This window comes from Salvelinus sp. IW2-2015, linkage group LG20 (genome assembly GCF_002910315.2).
Source record: "Salvelinus sp. IW2-2015 linkage group LG20, ASM291031v2, whole genome shotgun sequence".
Taxonomy (NCBI): domain Eukaryota; kingdom Metazoa; phylum Chordata; class Actinopteri; order Salmoniformes; family Salmonidae; genus Salvelinus; species Salvelinus sp. IW2-2015.
Window position 1 is genome coordinate 74,246,442 of NC_036860.1, and position 25,279 is coordinate 74,271,720.

Genomic DNA, 25,279 nt, shown 5'->3' on the forward strand with positions numbered 1-25,279 from the left:
TTGCAAAAATCGCTGAAGTTGGATCCTTATATCTCCCTCACTAACTTTAAGCATCAGCTATCTGAGCAGCTAACCGATCGCTGCAGCTGTACACAGCCCATCTGTAAATAGCCCAACCAATCTACCTACTGCATCCCCATATTGTATTTATTTACTTTTTGCTCTTTGCACACCAGTATTTCTTTTTATTTTTATTTTTTATTTTATTTTATTTTCTCCCCTTTTCTCCCCAATTTTCATGGTATCCAATCGCTAGTAATTACTATCTTGTCTCATCGCTACAACTCCCGTACGGGCTCGGGAGAGACAAAGGTCGAAAGCCATGCGTCCTCCGAAGCACAACCCAACCAAGCCGCACTGCTTCTTAACACAGCGCGCCTCCAACCCGGAAGCCAGCCGCAACAATGTGTCGGAGGAAACACCGTGCACCCGCCCCCCTCGGTTAGCGCGCACTGCGCCCGGCCCGCCACAGGAGTCGCTGGAGCGCGATGAGACAAGGATATCCCTACCGGCCAAACCCTCCCTAACCCGGACGACGCTAGGCCAATTGTGCGTCGCCCCACGGACCTCCCGGTCGCGGCCGGCTGCGACAGAGCCTGGGCGCGAACCCAGAGACTCTGGTGGCGCAGCTAGCACTGCGATGCAGTGCTCTAGACCACTGCGCCACCCGGGAGGCCCCGCACACCAGTATTTCTACTTGCACATCATCATCTGCACATCTATCACTCCAGTGTTCATTTGCTCAATTGTAATTACTATGGTAATTGCTACTATGGCCTATGTATTGCCTTACCTCCTCACGCCATTTGCACACACTGTATATAGACTTTTTGTCTATTGTGTTCTTGACTGTACGTTTGTTTATTCCATTTTAACTCTGTGTTGTTGTTTGTGTGCACTGCTGTGCTTTATCTTGGCCAGGTCGCAGTTGTAAATGAGAACTTGTTCTCGACTGGCCTACCTGGTTAAATAAATGTGAAATAAATAAAAAATCGAAACAGAGCATTGGGGTAGGTACATTTCTGACATCAATGTGTGCGCAATTACAAAAAGTATTTAATTGGTTAGGTTTCCCTCTCGAAAATGAAAATTGAACGTTGGCCCTACACATACAGTAAGTGAGCAAATATTACAGCAGATGGTGTTAACAAACTGTAGCATATCCTACCTGTGTTTAGTGTCAATCAAAGCAGATCAATCAATCAATCAATTTTATTTTATATAGCCCTTCGTACATCAGCTAATATCTCGAAGTGCTGTACAGACACCCAGCCTAAAACCCCAAACAGCTAGTAATGCAGGTGTAGAAGCACGGTGGCTAGGAAAAACTCCCTTAGAAAGGCCAAAACCTAGGAAAACCTAAGAGGAACCAGCTATGAGGGGTGGCCAGTCTCTTCTGGCTGTGCCGGTGGAGATTATAACAGAACTATGCCAAGATGTTCAAAAATGTTCATAAGTGACAAGCATGGTCAAATAATAATCATGAATAATTTTCAGTTGGCTTTTCATAGCCGATCATCAAGAGTTGAAAAACAACAGGTCTGGGACAGTGGCGGTTCCATAACCGCAGGCAGAACAGCTGAAACTGGAATAGCAGCAAGGCCAGGCGGACTGGGGACAGCAAAGACACCACGGGCGGCAGTCCCGACGCATGGTCCTAGGGCCCAGGTCCTCCGAGAAAAGAAAGAGAGAAGGAGAAAATTAGAGAGAGCCAAGATTTTCAAAATGTTCATAAATGACAAGCATGGTCAAATAATAATCAGGAATAAATCTCAGTTGGCTTTTCATAGCCGATCATTAAGAGTTGAAAACGCAAGGTCTGGGACAAGTAGGGGTTCCATAACCGCAGGCAGAACAGTTGGAAACTGGAATAGCAGCAAGGCCAGGCGGACTGGGGACAGCAAGGAGTCACCACGGCCGGTAGTCCCGACGTATGGTCCTAGGGCTCAGGTCCTCCGAGAGAAAGAAGAGAGAAGGAGAAAATTAGAGAGAGCCAAGATTTTCAAAATGTCATAAATGACAAGCATGGTCAAATAATAATCAGGAATAAATCTCAGTTGGCTTTTCATAGCCGATACATTAAGAGTTGAAAACAGCAGGTCTGGGACAGGTAGGGGTTCCGTAACCGCAGGCAAAACAGTTGAAACTGGAATAGCAGCAAGGCCAGGCGGACTGGGGACAGCAAGGTGTCATCATGCCCGGTAGTCCTGACGTATGGTCCTAGGGCTCAGGTTCTCAAAGAGAAAGAGAGAACGAGAGAATTAGAGAGAGCATACTTAATTACACACAGGACACTGGATAAGACAGGAGAAGTACTCCAGTAACCAACTGACCCTAGCCCCCCGACACATAAACTACTAGACATAAATACTGGAGGCTGAGACAGGAGCGGTCAGGAGACACTGTGGCCCCATCCGAAGAAACCCCCGGACAGGGCCAAACAGGAAGGATATAACCCCACCCACTTTGCCAAAGCACAGCCCCCGCACCACTAGAGGGAAATCCTCAACCACCAACTTACAATCCTGAGACAAGGCCGAGTATAGCCCACAAAGGTCTCCACCACAGCACAAACCAAGGGGGGGCGCCAACCCAGACAGGAAGATCACGTCAGTAATTCAACCCACTCAAGTGACGCACCCCTCCTAGGGGCATGAAAGAGCACCAGCAAGCCAGTGACTCAGCCCCTGTAACAGGGTTAGAGGCAGAGAATCCCAGTGAGAGAGGGGGAACCGGCCTGGCAGAGACAGCAAGGGCGGTTCGTTGCTCCAGAGCCTTTCCGTTCACCCTCACACTCCTGGGCCAGACTACACTCAATCATATGACCTACTGAAGAGATAAGTCTTCAGTAAAGACTTAAAGGTTGAGACCGAGTCTGCGTCCCTCACATGGGTAGGCAGACTATTCCATAAAAATGGAGATCTATAGGAAAAAGCCTGCCTCCCGCGTTTGCTTAGAAATTCTAGGACAATTAGGAGGCCTGCGTTCTGTGACCGTAGCGTACGTATTGGTATGTACGCAGGACCAACTCGGAAAGATAGGTAGGAGCAAGCCCATGTAACGCTTTATAGGTTAACAGTAAAACCTTGAAATCAGCCCTTGCCTTAACAGGAAGCAGTGTAGGGAAGCTAGCACTGGAGTAAAAGATCAAAATTCTTGGTTCTAGTCAGATTCTAGCAGCCGTTATTAGCACTAACTGAAGTTATTTTAGTGCTTTATCCGGGTAGCCGGAAAGTAGAGCATTGCAGTAGTCTAACCTAGAATAACAAATGCATGGATTAATTTTTCTGCATCATTTTTGGACAGAAAATTTCTGATTTTTGCAATGTTACGTAGATGGAAAAACATGTCCTTGAAACAGTCTTGATATGTTCGTCAAAAGAGAGATCAGGGTCAAAGTAACGCCGAGGTCCTTCACAGTTTTATTTGAGACGACTTTACAACCATCAAGATGAATTTTCAGTTTTAACAGAAGATCTCTTTGTTTCTTGGGACCTAGAACAAGCATCTCTGTTTTGTCCGAGTTTAAAAGTAAGAAGTTTTCAGCCATCCACTTCCTTATGTCTGAAACACAGGCTTCTAGCGAGGGCAATTTTGGGCTTCACCATGTTTCATTGAAATGTACAGCTGTGTGTCATCCGCATAGCAGTGAAAGTTAACATTATGTTTTCGAATAACATCCCCAAGAGGTAAAATATATAGTTGAAAAACAATAGTGGTCCTAAAACGGAACCTTGAGGAACACCAAATGTACAGTTGATTTGTCAGAGGACAGACCATTCACAGAGACAAACTGATATCTTTCCGACAGGTAAGATACTAAACCAGGCCAGAACTTGTCCTGTAGACCAATTTGGGTTTCCAGTCTCTCCAAAAGAATGTGGTGATCGATGGTGTCAAAGGCAGCACTAAATCTAGTAGCACGAGACAGATGCAGAGCCTCGGTCTGACGCCATTAAAAGGTCATTTACCACCTTCACAAGTGCAGTCTCAGTGCTATGATGGGGTCTAAAACCAGACTGAAGCATCGTATACATTGTTTGTCTTCAGAAAGGCAGTGAGTTGCTGCGCACAGCTTTTCTAAAATTTTTGAGAGGAATGGAAGATTCGATATAGGCCGATAGTTTTTTAATATTTCCGGGTCAAGGTTTGGCTTTTTCAAGAGAGGCTTTATCACTGCCACTTTTAGTGAGTTGGTACACATCCGGTGGATAGAGAGCTGTTTATATGTTCAACATAGGAGGGCCAAGACACAGAAGCAGCTCCTTCAGCAGTTTAGTAGGAATAGATCCAGTATGCAGCTTGAAGGTTTAGAGGCCATGATTATTTTCATCATTGTGTCAAGAGATATATATACTAAAACACTTAAGTGTCTCTCCCGATCCCAGGCCCTCGCAGAGCTGTGCAGATCCAGGACAGCTAAGCCCTGGAGAGAATACGCAGATTCAAAGAGGAGTCCGTAATTTGCTTTCTAATGTCATGATCTTTTCCTCAAAGAAGTTCATGAATTTATTACTGCTGAAGTGAAAGCCATCCTCTCTTGGGGAATGCTGCTTTTTAGTTAGTTTCGCAACAGTATTAAAAAGAAATTTTGGATGTTCTTATTTTCCTCGATAAGTTGGAAAAGTAGGATGATCGAGCAGCAGTGAGGGCTCTTCGGTACTGCACGGTACTGTCTTTCCAAGCTAGTCGGAAGACTTCCAGTTTGGTGTGGCGCCATTTCCGTTCCAATTTCCTGGAAGCTTGCTTCAAAGCTCGGGTATTTTCTTTATACCAGGGAGCTAGTTTCTTATGACAAATCTTTTTCGTTTTTAGGGGTGCAACTGCATCTATAGGTATTGCGCAAGGTTAATGAGTTCCTCAGTTAGGTGGTTAACTGATTTTTGTCCTCTGACGTCCTTGGGTAGCAGAAGGAGTCTGGAAGGCATCTAAGGAATTTTTGTGTTGTCTGAGAATTATAGCACGACTTTTGATGCTCCTTGGTTGGGGTTGAGCAATTATTTGTTGCGATTGCAAACGTAATAAATGGTGGTCCGATAGTCCAGGATTATGTGGAAAAACATTAAGATCTACAACATTTATTCCATGGGACAAAACTAGGTCCAGAGTATGACTGTGGCAGTGAGTAGGTCCAGAGACATGTTGGACAAAACCCACTGAGTCAATGATGGCTCCGAAAGACTTTTGGAGTGGGTCTGTGGACTTCTCCATGTGATATTAAAATCACCAAAAATTAGAATATGATCTGCTATGACTACAAGGTCTGATAGGAATTCAGGAAACTCAGAGAGGAACGCTGTATATGCCCAGGAGGCCTGTAAACAGTAGCTATAAAAAGTGATTGAGTAGGCTGCATAGATTTCATGACTAGAAGCTCAAAAGACGAAAACGCATTTTTTTTTTGTAAATTGAAATTTGCTATCGTAAATGTGAGCAACACCTCCGCCTTTGCGGGATGCACGGGGATATTGTCACTAGTGTAACCAGGAGGTGACCTCATTTAACACAGTAAATTAATCAGGCTTAAGCCATGTTTCAGTCAGGCCAATCACATCAAGATTATGATCAGTGATTATCATTGACTATGACTGCCTTTGAAGTGAGGATCTAACATTAAGTAACGCACAGCAACACGTCTACTATGGTAGTAATTATCTGGAAACAAATTTTATAACCTATGCCTATAAGGCCTAGTTGTGCGTGGTTGAGTTGTGGCCGCATGAGAGAAAAACGAGACTATTCGCACAATCATCAGTGGCGTAGCGCAGTTTCGGGCTGGCAGGTTGGCTAACAGCCTCTGCCTGGCCTGCACCCTATTTCATTGTGGCTAGAGGAGTTAGAGCCCTATCTATGTTGGTAGATAAGATGAGAGCACCCCTCCAGCTAGGATGGAGTCCGTCACTCCTCAGCAGGTCAGGCTTGGTCCTGTTTGTGAGTCCCAGAAAGAGGGCCAATTATCTACAAATTCTATCTTTTGGAGGGGCAGAAAACAGTTTTCAACCAGCGATTGAGTGCTGAGACTCTGCTGTAGAGCTCGTCACTCCCCCTAACTGGGAGGGGCCAGAGACAATTACTCGATGCCGACACATCTTTCTAGCTGATTTACACGCTGAAGCTATGTGCACTTGGTGACCTCTGACTGTTTCATCCTAACATCGTTGGTGCCGACGTGGATAACAATATCTCTATACTCTCTACACTCGCCAGATTTAGCTTTAGCCAGCACCATCTTTAGATTAGCCTTAACGTCGGTAGCCCTGCCCCCTGGTAAACAGTGTATGATCGCTGGGTGATTCCTTTAAGTCTAATACTGCGGGTAAGGAGTCGCCAATGACTAGGGTTTTCAATTTGTCAGAGCTAATGGTGGGAGCCTCGGCGTCTCAGACCCCGTAACGGGAGGAGTAGAGACAAGAGAAGACTCGCCTCAGACTCCGACTCGCTACATAATGGGAAAACCGGTTGAAAGTTTCTGTCGCTGAATGAGCGACACCGGTTGAGCATTCCAACAGCATTCCCTCCAGAAGCCATGAGAAAGTTTTCCTGCTGCGGGACTGTGCGGGGGATTTATACTAACGTTACTATCTGTACTTACTGTGGCACGAACGCTGTTTCTTCCTTTCCTACACTGAAATCACTGAAATTACCCTTGCCTAACGATTGCGTCTGAAGCTGGGCTTGTAGCACAGCTATTCTCGCCGTAAGGCGATGTTCTCCTGTATATTATGAGTACAGCGACTGCAATTAGAAGACATCATGTTAAAGTTACACTTAGCTTCGGCTGGTGAAGGTGTTGACGAACCATGTCCAGATAAAGCGTCCGGAGTGAAAAAGTTTATAGAGGAAAAAAGGTGCGATGGAAAACAAAAAATATAAACTAATTAAAACAAAAACAAAACAAAAAAACGTAAGTTGTCAGCTAGCAAAGTAAAGTTCAGCAAAACGGACAGCAACAAAACGCCACACGACACGTCACTATGGGGTAGTAATTATCTGGAAACAAATTTTATAAACCCATATCCTATAAGGCCTAGTTGTGCGTGCTGTTGAGTTGTGGCCGCATGAGAGAAAAACGAGACTATTCGCACAATCATCAGTGGCGTAGCGCAGTTTCGGGGGCCCCCTGCAAGAGAAGAGAGAAACACTTGCAGTTGTATAGGTAATCTCGTGTTTTACCAGTGGCGATTCTAGCATGGAAATCTTGGTGGGGAAAACTCAACTCAACACAACACAACAGTAAACAATACATTAATTGCACTATAACGATAATGATAATTGCATTACAATGACAAACGGTGCCCACAAACTGTTAAAACCTACATAAAGTTGTCCGAACTGCAGAGCTTTCTTTTCAGCACCATGGAGTGAATCCTTACCACTGCTACACCTGGCTATCAGCGGAGCCTTGTCTGGCAGTGAAACAGTTCATTCAGCCTCATTTACTGCCTTTAAAAAAACATAGCTGATATGACTGACTTGCTTAAACAAGTGTGGTTTCTACTGAAATCTCATTAGAAATGAAGTGTGTTTTTTGTCTTACAGTAACGTTTTATTATGCTATTATATTTGGTTCTGATATGTACAATACTATGATTTGTGATCTTGCAGACATTGATTCAGCATTGATCTCACTTTATTAAACAAGCACCATTCCCCAGAGTAGCCTGTTCTCTAGGAGTAGAGCAGAGACTGCGTAAAGTAGAAGCTTCGGGGCCTTTAGCTGTCAGGAAGAAGAGTCGAGTAAAAGTCGAATCCACAGTAGGGTGACAATATGTTCCGGATTGTGCGGGACAGTCCTGCATTTTGGCCCTTTGTCCCGCGCCCCGCAACCAAACAATCATGTCCCGCATTTAATAAAACAATTCTAACACCACTTATTTACAAAAAAAGTTGATTTATTACGTATTCCAGTTAGGCATTCAAATCAGTCTCTTTTGCAGCAGAGAGGAAGAGGCGAAGCAAGAGGATTCAATCGCCAAAATATGTCCAAAATAAGCCCAATGCGTTTCTTTGTGCTTATTTTGGACCTAAGGGGACAACGACTCCCATTGTTAGGACGCATACATGGGCATCTCGTCATTATATACTGATCTCTGCTTGCAGTCACGTTGCTCTTTAGACAAGATATACATAATATAGATGTGGTACTGATGATGTTAAACATTTCTCCAATCCTTGTTGAGATCTGATATTCTGCGCTGCGCAAGGTGATACGGCCAATGTCATATCGTCAAACCAATCACTTTTATAAAATCCTTTCGGGTCTAAATTCCAGCTAAACTTGGAGGGGACAGTTAAAAAAGCATGCGTCTGACAAAAAGCTACAAAAGTAAATAAATAGCCGTATTTTTAAATATATATGAGGTTATTAAGCTGAAAATATATCATGTGATTTTGTCAAACTTGTGTGGCTCTCAATGCTCATCAGTTGTTCATCGAACATAGTGTAACGACCCTGGGTTTATAAGCACGGAAATCGACTCTGCCGCACGAGCATGCTTTTGCGGCACAGTCGATAGCGTGCCTGACCTGGGGCTAGAAGGTCAAGGGTTCGAGACCTGCTCCCTGCTGTTTCATTACAATATTTACTGCTACATCACTCAATCCGGTTGTCAAAGTCTCCCTTACTAACTGTTTTACATTCCCTGAGACCAACCAGAAATGTTTCCTTGGCCAAGTATTCCCAGATTTTCCCAAAACAGACAAACATTTGCTCTCTCATTTCTGCATGACCAAATTTTGCGTAAGGCAAAGGAGTAGGCTATAGGCGCGCTACAAGTTAGCTTGTGTGGTGAAGTGCGAGGGTGTTTTTTGTGTGTGCTTGTGTGTGTGGTGTGTGTGTGTGAAGTGAGACTTCCTATCATGAATGCCATTGGCTCCAGCCAGGGTTTCTGGTGATCCCACATTTGAAAAAAAATCTGTTTTAAAGCTCAGGTCAGGTCACCTGACCTCTGTTTAATTTACAGGTCAGGTGTATTCAGGATTCTCGTAAAGTTGAATACAAACTAAAAACTTGATGACTTGGTTTGAAGTTACTGTGAGATTATTTTGGCATGGAATTTAGAGTATGCTTTTGCATAGGTTTTTGGTTAGAAAATGTTACTAATAATGGTCTAACCATAGGCTGGATTGCAGTTTCTCCTTGTCCATAAGGAACCAACATGTAAATATAAGGAGTGTAAAAAGTTCTGCCTAGAGGTAGCTCTCCAAGGGGTTTGGCCAACGCTGGTCTATGTTTCCCAAATACTGGGGGTTTGAATATGTTCATGTCACATTTGACATTCTACAAATTATCCCACATTTAAGAAAAATCTAATGAAAATCAATCAGGTGGTTGAGGCTGATTTACAAAACCTTGCCATCATCTTACTCTACATAGGCAAGATATTTTGCAATTATGCCTACCGTTTCTGCCTAGTAGCTTGTGCGCAATACTAAAATGACAAATCAGGGTATTTGAGGCAGGGGCATTTCAATATTGCCTATTCTCATTATATGACTTAGACGACAGTGAGCTCCAAAGGTATTGGGACTGTGACACTTTCTTGTTGTTGTTTTGTCTCTGTACTCCAGTACACAATGACTATGAAGTTCAAGTCCAGACTGCCAGCTTTAATTTGAGGGTATTTTCATCCATGGCGGGTGAACCGTTTAGAAAGGACATCACGTTTGGTACATAGTCCCACATTGATTAAATCAAGCTTGTAAGTCTACGAATTTGTTGGATGTATTTGCTGTTTGTTTTGGTAGTTACAGATTATTTTATTCCCAATAGAAATGTATGGTAAATAATTGATTGTGTCATTTTGGAGTCGAATAAAGGTTAAAAATAAACATAAAAATAATAAATATCATACCCTCAGGACATGCTAACCTCTCACCGTTATGATATTTGTACGTCTGTAACTTTCTCACTCATCATTATTCACGATTCATTCAGGACTATCCGACTATCTGTAAAACGTGTCACTGTCCCAAATCTTTTGGAGCTCACTCACTGTCCATAAATGCTTACAAAAGTGCAAAGCCCTTATTGATTTTTTTTTCCTTTTTTTTTTTCGTTTTTTACAAATACAGAAGTTGGCATATCAGATTTCAAATAGCCGAATTAAACCAGCAAAATTACTTAGATGTGAAATAATAAAAGTATAGTAATAGCAGTAGTATTCTTGCTGTGATAAGGTTGGTCATGGGACTTCTTTTTTTAAAGGAAAATCGCCGCGGTCACCTTAGGGTACCACACTTACCGTTGTTCAACCCCATCACCTCTGAGTGGCGCTGCCGTGTAGGCTACATTTGAACCACGATAGACTGTAAAAAGCTGTTACAGATGCATGTAAATCACTCAACGTAGGCTATGACGACTTGTAGCCTTTTTTGAGTAGCCTATTGTCAAACAATATTTTGACAACGTCAAGTTTGTTTATAAACTCATAACAATATCACAAGTAGTAGAAGTAGATGTAACAAGTAGGATGGCTAGTAACCTAACAGATTCTGACTATAGCCTACACGACGTGATGGAATACTTTTTAACACACATCCATAATATTTTTTTCCATTCTGACTCATACAGTGGATAGCCAAATAATTCGGGACTTCACTCCTCCTCTAACTAAGGGAGCATTTCCTCTGTTACAATGACCGCTGGGGAAGAGACGCCTTGGTAGAGGATCATGCTGTGATTCATAAGGGAGTTATAATACAGACTTTAAAAACTCTGTAATAATGTTGCGCGTCGTAGTGGAATCAGCCAAAGGCATCCCCAAAAAGAAACTCGGAAACCCAGACCCCATAGCAGCGGTAGTGTTCAAAGGTGAGTTATTGTTTTGTTGCCTCTTGCTGTGGCATTTAGCCTACATTTTCTCTTTGGTTTCAATGCCTTGATTGTTGGCTATTCTTGAGAAGTTCAAAACATCTGGATCAAAGACGTTCTCCAAATGTAGGCTAATATAAATCAAAGATGAAGACATGCAGAGTTGCTTTCAGGTTGTAGCCTACTGTTTAGTTAGGCTACTTTATAGTTCTCTTTATTTTAAAGGCACATTATCCTTTCTGCCCATTGCTGTCAATGTTGGGTTAGCTGAACCATTTTCTGCCTATCATTTATTCTTTGAACCAACAACTGCAAGATTCCACAATAAGATGATATTCTGATGGATTTTGTAGTCCCCAAACATTTAACATGTTCAATAAACACAAACATGATGCTCTTTGTATTCAAATTGGAGATACTGCATCATTAACTGTGAGCATGTAAGGGCACAAAACTACTATGAATTGCATTGAAGGTACAACAATGGTACTGTGCATTGGTTCTGAGATACCCGAACCTCATTTTGCCTGCTTTAAGGCAATGAGTCACATTAAATAATGTTGCCTCTATTGTGTTACACAGAGGGAAAACATATTCCCTTATAAGGGGTTGGAATCACCCATTCTCCCCTGTCATCAACAGCTCTGCAGCTGGGTCAATGTGCTTCATTTTTGCATGGATATTTTAGGATAAGAGTCAGTCCAAGATGCACATTCAACTTTTATGGTTCAATATGTTGCCACTGTAAGTTGGCTCGCTATGTTACCAGACCCAGGGATGTTGTAGTTATTACCCATTTTAAAACTACCTGTATATGTTAAAGGCCCAGTGCAGTTAAAAACGTGATATACCTGTGTTTTATATATATTTCCATTATGAGGTTGGAAATTGAAATTGTGAAAATTATGATAATGCCCTTTTAGTGTAAGAGCTGTTTGAAAAGACTGCCTAAAATTTCAGCCTGTTTTGGTGGGATAGAATTTTGGCCTACCTGGTGACATCACCAGGCAGTAAATTAGTTAAGAGACCAATAAGAAACAAACCTCTCTGCCAATAACAGCTAGTTTTCCCCTCCCCACTTAGGCCACTCCTAAACAGTCCTAGCAAAATGATTGCTTGAGAACTTTGCATTTTTGCAAAGAAGCAATTTTTGTTTATTTTTGACCATTTAATTAAAAACAATCACAGTAACGTAATTGTTACCCAGAAAGGATTTTATATTGAGATAAAAACGTCTGCATTGGACCCAGAGAAATATATTCTACCCATACATATACTCCCGAGTGGTACAGCTGTCTAAGGCACTGCATGTCAATGCTTGAGGTGTCATTACAGACACCCTGGTTTGATTCCCTGGCTGTATCACAACCGGCCGTGATTGGGAGTCCCGTAGGGCGGTGCACAATTGGCCAAGTGTCGGCCGTCATTGTAAATAAGAATTTGTTCTTAACTGACTTGCCTAGTTATATGAAGGGTTCATATAAAAACGTATATTCCATGTTTTAATCTTGCCACTTTGTGTAAACACTACAGGTGAAAAGAAGAAAACTAAAGCAATTGATAGTGAACTCAATCCCGTGTGGAATGAAGTAAGTATAAATATTTACATTACATTCCATCCTCTCTCTGGCAGTCTCTGGGAATGTTGAAAAAGGCCTAGAGAGGAATGTATTATGTGGAGGAGGGCCTCGAGAGGAATGTATTATGTGGAGGAGGGTATGAGAATGAATTAGGGAATGAGGCTAATATTTTGTCCGCTGTGCTTAATGTTTGTTGATGACTCAACATGGAGTAGTTATTTTTAGATAGTGGAATGATAACTGTTAACACTTCCCCTTTGATTTAAAACATTTGCAGCCCCCTCCATGTTTCATAGTTTCATCATTTAACTAACATTGGCAAAGTTGTGTTTTTATGAACTAACTCAATTTGTGGTTGCAGGTGCTTGAGTTCGACCTAAAGGGCTCCCCATTGGATGCCTCCTCCTTTTTGGACGTGATTGTGAAAGACTATGAGACTATTGGCAAAGACAAGTACGTACCTGGCATGTATCGACTGTATATGTCTCAAATGTTTTGTGAGAGAACACACATCACACACACACGCACACACACCTCCTGCTAATCGGACGCTGCTAGTGCTGCTAGGGAGGAGGAGGAACATGGTGTTTTACTCAGTTTGACCTCTGTCATTTCTCAGTCAAAGTGCCCCTCCATTAGTATGTGAACCTGGTCATTACAATACAGTGTCTGGTAAGCACAGGTTATACAGAGAGTGACTTAAAGGGAAAGTTCAAACCCTGAGGCCAGTGCTGAGTTTAAACTGAGTTGTAAAAAACTAGAGTAAGCACTTCTGCGGAGGGAGATCCATAATGTTCAGGTCAAATCTTCAAGTTACTTGCGTAACCCCGGGTTCTCTGATGATATGAGTGAGCTATCTTACATATGGGGCATGGCCCTTTGGTGCGAGATCATAAGGAAGCTCCAATCACACAACATCTGCCTTAAACAGACAGGAGGCGTGGCGAATAGTGGGCAACCCCACTTATTATAATGCGCCAAGTCCCGTACTCTAGCTCATTATCAGACATATATGTTTTCCTCCTTGTGCATATTGAGATACCCCAATCATATTATCAGAGAACAGGGGTTACGCAAGTAACCTTAAGATTTGACCTTAAGGAAGATTATGGATCTCTGACTGCAGAAGTGCTTACCCTAGTGCTTTTTCAAATACTTTTTTCGTTATCTCAAATATGGGTATCTCACATATAGTCAACTCCTATAGCGCTCATGTGCTCTCCGAAGCTAGATAGTCTTGACATAATCATCCCTCAGAGGCACCAACACAGCACCGTGTATGTCAGCGAGGGCGCAGTGACGTCTAGTTCGTAAATCCTCATAAACGTATCAGGGGTAGCCCAACATGCCGCATTGCAGCGTCACCTCTTGCTAGTTCAAAAAACAGCGGGCAGTGTGTGTCTTTGCGCATGCGTAGAGATCTATGGATGTTTGTCCGTATTTTTCCACCACACTTGAGCCACCACTTCGGGATGGAGTCTCCAGTCCCCATACCTCTGGACTACAAGTCCGTTCCGGACATGAGTCACGTGTAAAGAGTGATGTGCGCTGCTCCACAGAATCATTTTCTGGACTGGTCTGCACAAACGCAGAGATCGGGTGCCACCTTGGTGATTGATGTATGCCACTACAGTCGTTTGTCCATTCTGACCAGGATGTGACAATTCCGAAAAAAGGCAGAAGATGCTTTAGTGCAAGCAGCACTGTAAGCAACTCAAGGTAATTTATGTGAGCATGACGTAGTTGTGGGGACTTACAATCCATTCAATGCTCTCCCCTCACAGACTGCGCCCCACCCTGTGAGAGATGCGTCTGTTATCACTACTTTCCTCACAGACACTACCTCTAGGGGAATACCCTTGGTGAAAATCGAGGGGTCCCGTCAGTGGCGGAGAGACGCTATGCTTGGTGAGTACACCGTTATCCTTCGATGGAGGTGACTAAGGTAACACAGGCGTAGGGCAGACACCCAGCACTGAAAATATCTCATCCTCAATAGTCCCAAAAGAACTACTGAGATGGTGGAAGCCATCAACCCCAACATACAGAGACACGTCTTGAGTGTGACCGTATGACCCCATTGGAACATGGAGAGACATGATTCACCCGAAGCAACATGATTCGCCCGTCTGATAGTGCGGCCTGGAAAGAGATAGAATTCAGAACTACGCCTAGATATTCTATTCTCTATGTGGGCACTAAACAACTGTTTATCTGATTCATCCTGAAGTCTACAAGGGCAGCTCTGTCTCTCACTGCCTGCTTCTGTTAATGGGAGCAGAGCAGGTAGTGATCTATGTACGTGGAGATCCTGTGTCCTCTGCATCTCAGGGGAGTTAGGGACCACCTCTACACACTTGCTGAACGTCCGAGGGGCTAGTGATATCCTGAAGGGAACTGCGAGATACTCGAAACCCTGATAGGCAAACTTGAGAAATCTCCTATGTGCTGGCAGAATGCTTATGTGAAAATGCTGCAAATTGACTAGTGAACCAATCGCCTCGACTCGACAATCAAAGCAAGACAGCACTTTGTGTGTAAGCATAAGGAATGTGAACTTTTTCAGATAGCTGTTGAGGATCTGTTGGTCCAAGATGGGGCGCTGGAGAATGGATGAAAATAAATGTTCCGTCTTGCCAGGGAGAGACGTGTCGGTGAGGGAGGCACAGCGTTCGGGGTGGAGGTGGTTAGCGAGAGATTGCTCCACTGCTCCTCCATACCTTGCATGTCCATGGCAGTGAAGTCCCTCGGTGGGACCTTAGTCCTGGGTTAGTCCCAGTTGTGTTTAGCCTCCACCAAGCATGCTGGGATCATGGGGACACGCTGTCTCCCAGGGACAGTACGGGATGAGAGTCTCTTCCCATCGAACCAGTCTCTTTCGCCGTTTTCGCACAAATGGATTAGCCTGTACTGCAGGCTGGGAGAGGAGGGCCCTCCACTCAGGGTGCTGGAAGGTCTTGAGGCCTGAGCCTTGGGGTCTTCTTCCCCTTCCTCATCCTCATTGCAGAAGAGTCACACAATACTGTTGTCCTCCTCATCATAAACCCCTATACCTCCTTTCCCTGCTGCTAGCTTGTCGAACAGAGACTGGATATCTGGGGGGAGACCGCCCATAACCTTTGCCCAGCTCGGGGTTGTTGGGCTGCTTCTTCGCCCGAAGGCTGGGAGGAAGAGGAGCCTCGAGGGGGGCTGCTCTGCACACCCTCCAGCTGAGGCTGGACTCCGGCAACTCCTTGCAATGCTCGCAGGGTCTGGGTTAGCAAGAGCCGCCAGAACATGCTCCAGTCCCAAGCAGGCAACACAGATAGGATGTGTGTCCTTCACTGACATCATGGACCCACACAGGCATGGGTGAGCCTGTTGGGGAACAGGAGGCCAGCTGGGTACACACTGTGAATGGGTAGTAGTATCCATAGCTCTGGATAGTGGAGGGTTAAAGGCTATGCATGTACTGGCCGATGCTTAGCTGTGTAGCAAGTCCTGACATTAGCTAGCTAGCTTTCACCCCGTGGGCTATTAGCCTAGCTTTTGCTAACATGTTGCTAGCTGAAGACAAAGTGGATAGCATTCATTTTTGATGAGCTAGCTGGTTAGCTTTACCTTGCAGCGTGGGCTAACTGGGTAGAAAGGGCTAGTTGAATGAGCTATCTCTAAGCGTGTGCTGGCCGACATTTAGCTGTGAAGCTAGTCCTGGTGTTAGCTAGCTAGCATTCACCTTGTGGCCTAATAGTCTAGCTATTGCTAGTGTAACGGATTTGAAATGGCTAGCTAGTTAGCGGGTACGCGCTAATAGCGTTTCAATCGGTTACGTCCACTTGCTCTGAGACTTGAAGTAGGTTGCCCTTGCTCTGCAAGGGCGCGCGGCTTTTTGTGGAGCGATGGGTAACGACGCTTCGTGGGTGTCAGTTGTTGATGTGTGCAGAGGGTCCCTGGTTCGCGCCCGGGTCGGGGCGAGGGGACGGTCTAAAGTTATTTAACTGTTACATTGATGCTGTTGACCCGGATCACTGGTCGCTGCGGAAAAGGAGGAGGTCGAAAGGGGGGTGAGTGTAACGGATGTGAAATGGCTAGCTAGTTAGCGGGTAACGCGCTAAATAGCATTTCAATCGTTACGTCACTTGCTTTTGACACTTTGAAGTAGGGTTCCCCTTGCTCTGCAAGGGCCGCGGCCTTTGTGGAGCGATGGGTAACGATGCTTCGTGGGCGACCGTTGTTGATGTTGCAGAATCAAATCAATTTTATTTGTCACATACACATGGTTAGCAGATGTTAATGCGGTGTGTAGCGAAATGCTTGTGCTTCTAGTTCCGACAATGCAGTAATAACCAACAAGTAATCTAAACCTAACAATTCCACAACTACTACCTTATACACACAAGTGTAAAGGGATAAAGAATATGTACATAAAGATATATGAATGAGTGATGGTACAGAACGGCATAGGCAAGATGCAGTAGATGGTATAGTAGCATATCCCAATCCACGTGATCGAAGCAGTTTGAAGCGTGGAATCAGATTGGTCGGACCAGCGTTGAACAGACCTGAGCGAGGGAGCTTGTTGTTTTAGTTCTGTTTGTAGGCTGGAAGCAACAAAAGGGAGTCGTGGTCAGCTTTTCCGAAAGGAGGGCGGGGAGGGCCTTATATGCGTCGCGGAAGTTAGTATAACAATTATCCAAGGTTTTACCAGCCCTGGTAGCACAATCGATATGCTGATAGAATTTTTAGGAGTTTTGTTTTCAGATTAGCCTTGTTAAAATCCCCAGCTACGATGAATGCAGCCTCAGGGTGTGTGGTTTCCAGTTTACAAAGAGTCAGATAAAGTTCGTTCAGGACCATCGATGTGTCTGCTTGGGGGGGAATATATACGGCTGTGATTATAATCGAAGAGAATTCCCTTGGTAGATAATGCGGTCGACATTTGATTGTGAGGAATTCTAGATCAGGTGAACAGAATGACTTGAGTTCCTGTATGTTGTTATGATCACACCACGTCTCGTTAATCATAAGGCATACACCCCCGCCCCTCTTCTTACCAGAAAGATGTTTGTTTCTGTCGGCGCGATGCGTGAAAAAACCAGCTGGCTGCACCGACTCCGTTAGCGTCTCTTGAGTGAGCCATGTTTCCGTGAAGCAGAGAACGTTACAATCTCTGATGTCTCTCTGGAATGTTACCCTTGCTCGGATTTCATCAACCTTATTGTCAAGAGACTGGACATTGGCGAGTAGTATGCTAGGGAGTGGAGCGCGATGTGCCCGTCTCCGAAGCCTGACCAGGAGACCGCTTCGTTTGCCCCTTTTACGGCGTCGCTTAGGTTCGCCGGCTGGGATCAGTTCCATTGTATTGGGTGGAAGGCAAAACACTGGATCCGCTTTGGGAAAGTCATATTCCTGGTTGTAACGATGGTGAGTTGACGTTGCTCTTATATTCAGTAGTTCCTCCCGACTGTATGTAATGAAACCTAAGATTACCTGGGGTACCAATGTAAGGAATAACACATAAAAAAACAAAATACTGCATATTTTCCTAGGAACGCGAAGCGAGGCGGCCATCTCGGTCGGCGCCGGAAGTAGATCCCTGAAGTAGATCCCAGAAGGTCCCTAGTTCGCGCCCGTGTCGGGGCGAGGGGACGGTTTAAAGTTAAACTGTTACACTAGCACACTGCTGAAGAAAAAGCGTGTGGTGTATGTCTTCGGTGAGCTAGCTAGGTTAGCTTTGCCTTGCACCGTGGGCTAACCCCTTTTTAAAAAGTTTGCCGTTTTGAAACTACAGTAAAAGTGCAGTAACTGCAGTCGACTGTGGTATTTCAGACGCAGTAATTGCAGAATAAATGCAGTGTACTGCAGTTATACTGCACTGTAACTGCATTTCCTCTGTAAAATGACTGTAGTAAAAAAACAGTGTTATTTTGGATGCAGATTTTTTGCAACATACAGTTATATTTGCAACAATACTGTGTATTGCATTTATACTGTACTCTGACTGCAAACTTTTTTTATAAGGGACTGAATCTCAAAATTCTCATTTTTCCCTTCCACCGTGGTGGGAATTAGCAGCACGAAGCAGGTACTGCTAAGTGGGCAAGTGGGGCAAAAGTTAGCCATGTTAGTTTTGACTGGAACTGAGAAGAACCCAACTTTTCCTTTCGGTAAAAGTACTTAACACTCTATACGAGAAGCAGTATCCTATCCTCAGTGGCGAGTTCACAATTAAGTAGGAAAACAATGAGACAAGTCGTGCTGAGGAGAGCTTGTGATCTCCGTAAGGAAGAAAACGATAATGAGCTAGAGGGCGGGACGTAGCGTCTTATAATAGGTTGTGTGATTGGAGTGTCCTTGTGATCCCGTCCCGAAGGGCTTACCCCATACGTGAGATACAGAAAAAAGTATTTGAAAGATAACTTAGTTGATCTACAATTACATAAAAAAGCTCAAGTTTTTCCATTGCAATGGGCCACATAACGTTTACAGGAACTCCTCTTGCCATGACAACATGTGTTGAGGAAAATTGTGTTACCGCAGAGCTTCCATGATTACCACATTGGTAAGTGAAAAGTGAGGGGGGATTTGAAGTCGCACAACCCCTTACAGCTCCTCTACCACACCCTGTACCTGCCTCCGTGTTCAGACTCGCTGTGCTATGTGAGGAGGATTTGTCTCTCTCTATGATGAAACCGTTTTCTCTCTCCAAAAGGCTATTGTTTCACCATGAGCACAAATCACTTCAAACTCAATAGATTCAAAATGGCCTCTCATGTGTCTTCTCTATATCAAGAGAAACAGGTATCAAAATGCTTTTTACTTCACATATTAGTGATTTTAGATTGATGAAACATATCTAAGCTGTATTGATGCTTCATTGTTGTTCCATCTCCATTGTGACATTTTTAAGTCACGTAATGAGCAGCCTCTATTTAGCAACATGCTTTTCACCACTTCTCAGCAGGAACTCTAATCTAGATGTCTAGAGAGAGAGGGAGAGAGAGAGAGAGAGAGAGAGAGAGAGAGAGAGAGAGAGCAGGCTATGGTAATGAGAGTGACTCACATCTTTGATCTTCTACAATGTCGGGGGGCACTGGCAGAGTCCAGACTCAAACACAAGCAAACTTACAGAGCTTGCACAGGCTTGTCACTGGCAGATGGGGGGTTGAGTATGCTTGATAACCCTTTGCAGATGTGTGTGTATATGGGTGAGGTTGACTCATTCAGTATAAACACACACTCAATAAGGGGGTGGGGGGTTGTTTTGGATATAAGGACATCTCCTAGTGACCACCATATATACAATAATTTGTCCTGTTGAGTCATTTTAAATCCTCCATATCCAATGTCAGAATTCTAAAAAGTCCTAAATGATATACAAACATGGATATATACAGTATGTTTTTTCTGCCAGACACTAGACAGTTAACTATAGCCTGCTCTTGCCAACTCCATTACTCATTGTCAATCCAAACATGGCATGACATTGAGTGACAAAGAGTTGACATGATAGCACAAATAGACTGGCACAGTTAGCAGCAGGGCCTTTGATATCAGCAAAAGAAAGAACTCCATATTATACTGTATTATTTATCTTCATGGTGTGGAACTGCTTTAGACTCATAAAAGAGGAACTAGCCACTACCCAGTGCATAAATATAGCCAACTAGTGTGCTGACAGGTAGTGTGTGTTCCATATCATTAGTAACAGTCAACTCATTTCCTCAGGGGGAAAATATTCAAAAATGGTATTTTGCATGCGTCTGCTCGCCTTTGAAAAGTCAAGTGCCAACTAACTGAGTGAAGAAAAAATTTGAAAAGTGTAAAATTCCAAGAGGAATAAAAAAAAGACTCAAAGAGCATTCCTCTCTCAGCTTCAGAGTAGCTGCTTCCAACGCCAAGGCGTGATCTCTACCGCTGACCTTGTAGTTCAACTTCATTTCCAGGACGTGTTTTAACGCATGATTGTTTATCTTTCTGTGTGTGATGACAAATTACTTCAACACTGAGGTGACATAGCCAAGAGGGGAGAGGCATGACAACATCCCACCTTCCTCTCTCTCTCTCTCCCCCACCCTCTTCTCTCCTCTCTCCCTCTCTCTCCCTTCTCCTGTCTTCTTCTTCTCCTCTCCTCTCCTTCTTCTCTCTCTATCCCCTCTCTCCCTCCTCTCTATCAATTCACTTACATTGTATCTCTCCCTTCCTCCTTCTGTCTCTCTCAATTCAATTCCTCTCTCTCTCTCTCTCCTTCACTCACTCACTCACTCCTCACTCACTCACTCATCACTCACTCACTCTACTCACTCACTCACTCCTCACTCACTCACTCACTCACTCACTCACTCACTCACTCCACTCACTCACTCACTCACTCACTCACTCACTCTCTTTCTCCTGTCTCTCTCCTCCCCTTAGCCTGATACACAAGGCCAGACTACAGGCATGCCTGTGGTAGATGCTAATTGCTCCCAACGGTTAGTCTTTCCTCGTCCTCCCTTTCATGATTCTTTGCCCTTGTCTGTGGGATCGAGTGTTGTTCCTCACTACAGAGCACAGATGACATTTTTCCCAGTGTTTTCCGGGGAAGGCTCTAATGATTGCCAAAATAAGCTAAGCTAGGCTGATGTTTATCATTGTGACAGCTTATGAAGATCACTCAGTTACAGGAAAGTCGTCTTCTCGCCACCATCCTATCACTTTGCTTTCTTGAGTACCTCCAGTCCAGTACAAGCAAAGTGCCTCAATGGTATCAACAATATGTTGACATATACACACTTCTTTAACTTGTGGCTGCATGGCACAGTGGTGGCTATGTATACATAACAGGAATAACTGATATTAAGCAATGCAACGTGATTCTTAATCATGGTTGATTGCGTAATAAAGAACCCATGGTACCTTCCTAGCTAGTCCTCAGTTCCCTCATAAGGGACTTTCATCAGATCTGTGTGGCAAATATAACTGCTCTATAGGACTTGTTGCTAGATTTGTCAATTCTGAAAGAAGTACAAATGAGAACTGGATACTGCCTGTGATTAGTCAAAAAAACAAATATATTCATACATATAAAATGACATACATCATTGTACACAAACAACAGAGGAAATCTACACCTCTTTATGCAGTAGACCAGCAAGCATAATACATACATTTGTTTAAGTGATCTGGGTATGATATTACTATGTTACTGTATGCGTTTCCACAAGAAAGATTCATATCACATAAATACAGTAGGTGCTCATTACCTTTTACCTGTATTCCAGATTTATTGGCTCAGCTAAGATCGCTCTCCTAGACCTGGCTCATGGTCACACCAAGTCCCTCCCAGCAAAGAACCTGTCCCTGGTCAATGAGAAGAAACAGGACACTGGGGTGAGTTTCTCTATGGCTACACACTTGTGTCACAAAGAATGAACAGCTTCAAGAATGAACAAGATTTATAAACATGAATAAGCATTTATAATTGGCTTATTCTTAAAAGTAAATGAAGTGTAACCAATAATACACTTTATTGTAGTGACATTGTCAAGAGGTTCGGTGCTTTTGGCTTAACGGCTAATGTGTTGGGTTGACAATCGCTGGACCCGGGTTCGAGTCCTGGTCAGAACAAACACACAAATTCCCTACATTGGTGTAAGAGGTGGGATGGCGCCCATAAGGTCATCGGAAAGGCGTGTACACATGAAGGACTTGGAATAAAGAAGCTTGGGGAGATGTTCTCCTGAAGGGAGGGGCTAGTGTAGCGAGTATTTCGCTACACTCGCATTAACATCTGCTAACCATGTGTATGTGACCAATAAAATTTGATTTGATTGGAGTAGACACCTCAACCCAACACCTAGGAGCCTTGTCAAGAGGTGCGGGTCTCTTGGCGTAACTGCTAAGGTGTTGGGTTGACAGTTGCTGGACCCATGCCTGAGTCCCAGTCAGAACTACCCCATGCATATAATAACTAGGTTAAAACCTCTTGATCATTGGCCATATCATGTCAATGTAAAATAATGTAAGTTAAAGTTGTCAGTACATTGAGACATTGTCTTGAAGCAGCATGTTGACAATTAATCCCATCTGTTTTTTAGGCGACCATTAATTTGATGATAGGTTATGAGCCGCCAGCTAACACAACTCCTAACCCTAACAATCAAACTGATGAAGACCAGTCGTATGGGGACACAGGTCAGTTTAACATAACAAATATGTGGCACACCATCTTTTGTTTTGGTTAAGCAAAATGGTGTCCTTCTCTCATGAGATCGTTCCAATGTCTTTGTTATGCCGGTAATGTAAATCAACTCTTATACATGTAGTTTGGGAAAAGTATGCAGCTATCGCAGTGGTATGTTTGGGTTTGGTATTGCAGTGGTAGCCTGGTTCCCAGATTTGTTTGTGTGTTAGCCAACTCCTCTGTTGTTCAATGTCATGTAACGAGCATAAAGTACAAACAGATGTGGTAGCCAGGGTTGTGTTCATTAGGGCACACAACAGGAAACGTTTGAAAACGGAAAACAAAAGCTTGCATTTCAGGTAGTCCCTACTTGTTTCAGAGTTTTTTTTCTCACAATTTGGTCTCTAATGAATGCAACCCAGAACCAGGCTAATGAGGTGATGTTGTGGTTTTAGGCTTTGGTTGGTAGGAAGTATTGGAGTGGTACTGGCTTGTCTGGTTTCATTACACAAGTGAAAGGCTGCTTGCTGTTTATGGAAATGGAGGATGCAAATTGAAAAGAAAAACAACACTCACAGCCTTTTGCAGACTGCCACAAGGAAACAGAATCAATAGAACATACTTTGTAGTACGTTCCATCTGTGGCTCGCTTTTGGAGTCAGGTCCAGGAATGGTTGTTATGTCATAATATCAGGTTACAGATGGACCTGCAAACTGTATTGTTAGGTGATCTGAAAAACTACGATCAGTCAATGGGAAATATAATTTTACTCCTGGGTAAAGTATTTATTTTTGGGGCAATATTGGTAGAAATGTTACAAATAGGGAGGTTCAGGACTCATAAGACATCATAGAAAAATGGATGGATATATTGCAAAAGGAAATAGCAAAATGGCATTATATTGGGAAAGATGGGTGAATCTGTGGACATCGGAGGGTTGGAGTTCAGATTGAATGGTTGAATTGGCGCTGTGGGTAAAAATCCAGCACTTGAAGAAAGAGGAAATTAGGAATATGTCTGTGTGTCTAATTCTTTAACTACAGGTACTGTAGATATGAGTGAAAATAGCTGTAAGTAGCAGTAGAAGCAATGTTGTCTGTTAGTTTACTCGAATCAGGGTAGGGATGGTAGCGTATATATATTTTTTAATATACACATGACACAAGTACTCTCAGCAGACAATATGCTGAGCACAGGTCACCTGGACCAGAAGTCCCCACAAGAATAGTAAACTAAAATGTTTTTACCAACTGGGGACATTTTGTTGGTCCCCACAAGGTCAGATTCTACTTCTATGGGGTTTAGGGTTTAGGTTAAAATTAGGTTTAGGGTTAGGAGCTAGGGTTAGTTTTAGGGTTATGGTTAGGAGCTAGGGTTAGGTTTAGGGTTAAGGTTAGGGTACAGGTCAGGGTTAGGTTTAGGTTTAGGGTTAGGGCAAATAGTATTTTGAATGGGACTGAATTGTGTGTCCACACGGTTAGTTGTACAAGACTGGTGTGTGTGTGTGTGTGTGTGTGTGTGTGTGTGTGTGTGTGTGTGTGTGTGTGTGTGTGTGTGTGTGTGTGTGTGTGTGTGTGTGTGTGTGTGTGTGTGGTGTGTGTGTGTGTGTGTGTGTGTGTGTGTGTGTGTGTGGACGTGTTTAACTATTCTTGTGGGGACCAGAAGTCCCTACAAGAATAGTAAACAAAGTAAAAATTGACCAACTGGGGACATTTTGTTAGTCCCCACAAGGTCAAATGCTATTTCTAGGGGGTTTAGGTTTAAGGTTAGAATTAGTGTTAGGGTTAGAATTTAGTTAAATATTAAGGTTAGGAGCTAGGGTTAGTTGTAGGGTTAGGGTTAGGAGCTAGGGTTAGGTTTAGGGTTAGGATAAAGTTTAGGTTTTTGGGTTAGGGTTAGGGTTAAGGTTAGGGTTAGGGTAAGAGTACGGGTTAGGATTAGGGTTAGGTTTAGGGTTAGGGGTTAGGGAAAATAGGATTTTGAATGGGACTGAATTGTATGTCCCCACAAGGTTAGCTGTACAAGACTGTGTGTGTGTGTGTGTTCTGGCTTCCCAGGTGGGGGTGAGGAAGGGGAGGATGGGGAGGAGGGATCCCTAGGGGGTCAGATGGGGACCCCTGGAGTTCCACCCACACCTGGCCAGCCTGGTAACCCCAACCAGAGGCCTGTCCGGACCAGCCGCAAGAGACACCGGGCCCTGGCCAACAAGCCGCAGGACTTCCAGGTAGAGTACATAGCTTGCACATGAAGTGCATGTCAAAAGTTTAAAGTATCCTCCCCTCCTCATCTCTCTTCCTTCATTTGCACTGATCTGAAACCACAGGAGAGATGAAAGCAGTATGGTGGATGGTGGCTTTCACCCTCCAGTTCTTTCAGATCAGTGGGAGAGAAGATGAGCAAAGGACTATAGAGATGCAGCCCTGGATGGTTGTGTGGGGCCCTGTTTAAATACTTATGAAATGTGTCCTTCATCCCATTTGATCTTACTTGAGGTAATCACTCATCTGTATAGGTGTGAGAGGTGACAGCAATATGATAACTATGCATTCATCACTCCAATCACGAACAGATCAGTGATTGCCTCAAGGAAGGAAGGAAAAAAGGAAGGAGATGTGCATTTTGTAGTAGAACAGCACCCGCGGGTCCTCTTTGACCTCTCCTATTATTGACAAATTAAATTTAAAAAAGGCATAATTAAGGAATTTTGTGTTTGTTGAAGTCACTCAGTGTTAGTTAAACTC

General features: G+C 43.7%; 1 pseudogene; it reads left to right on the top strand.

Annotated features, from left to right (window-relative positions):
- Positions 1-10,364: 10,364 nt before the first annotated feature.
- The window catches only part of LOC111980093 (myoferlin-like), a 62,161-nt pseudogene continuing 47,246 nt past the window's right edge, over positions 10,365-25,279 (top strand).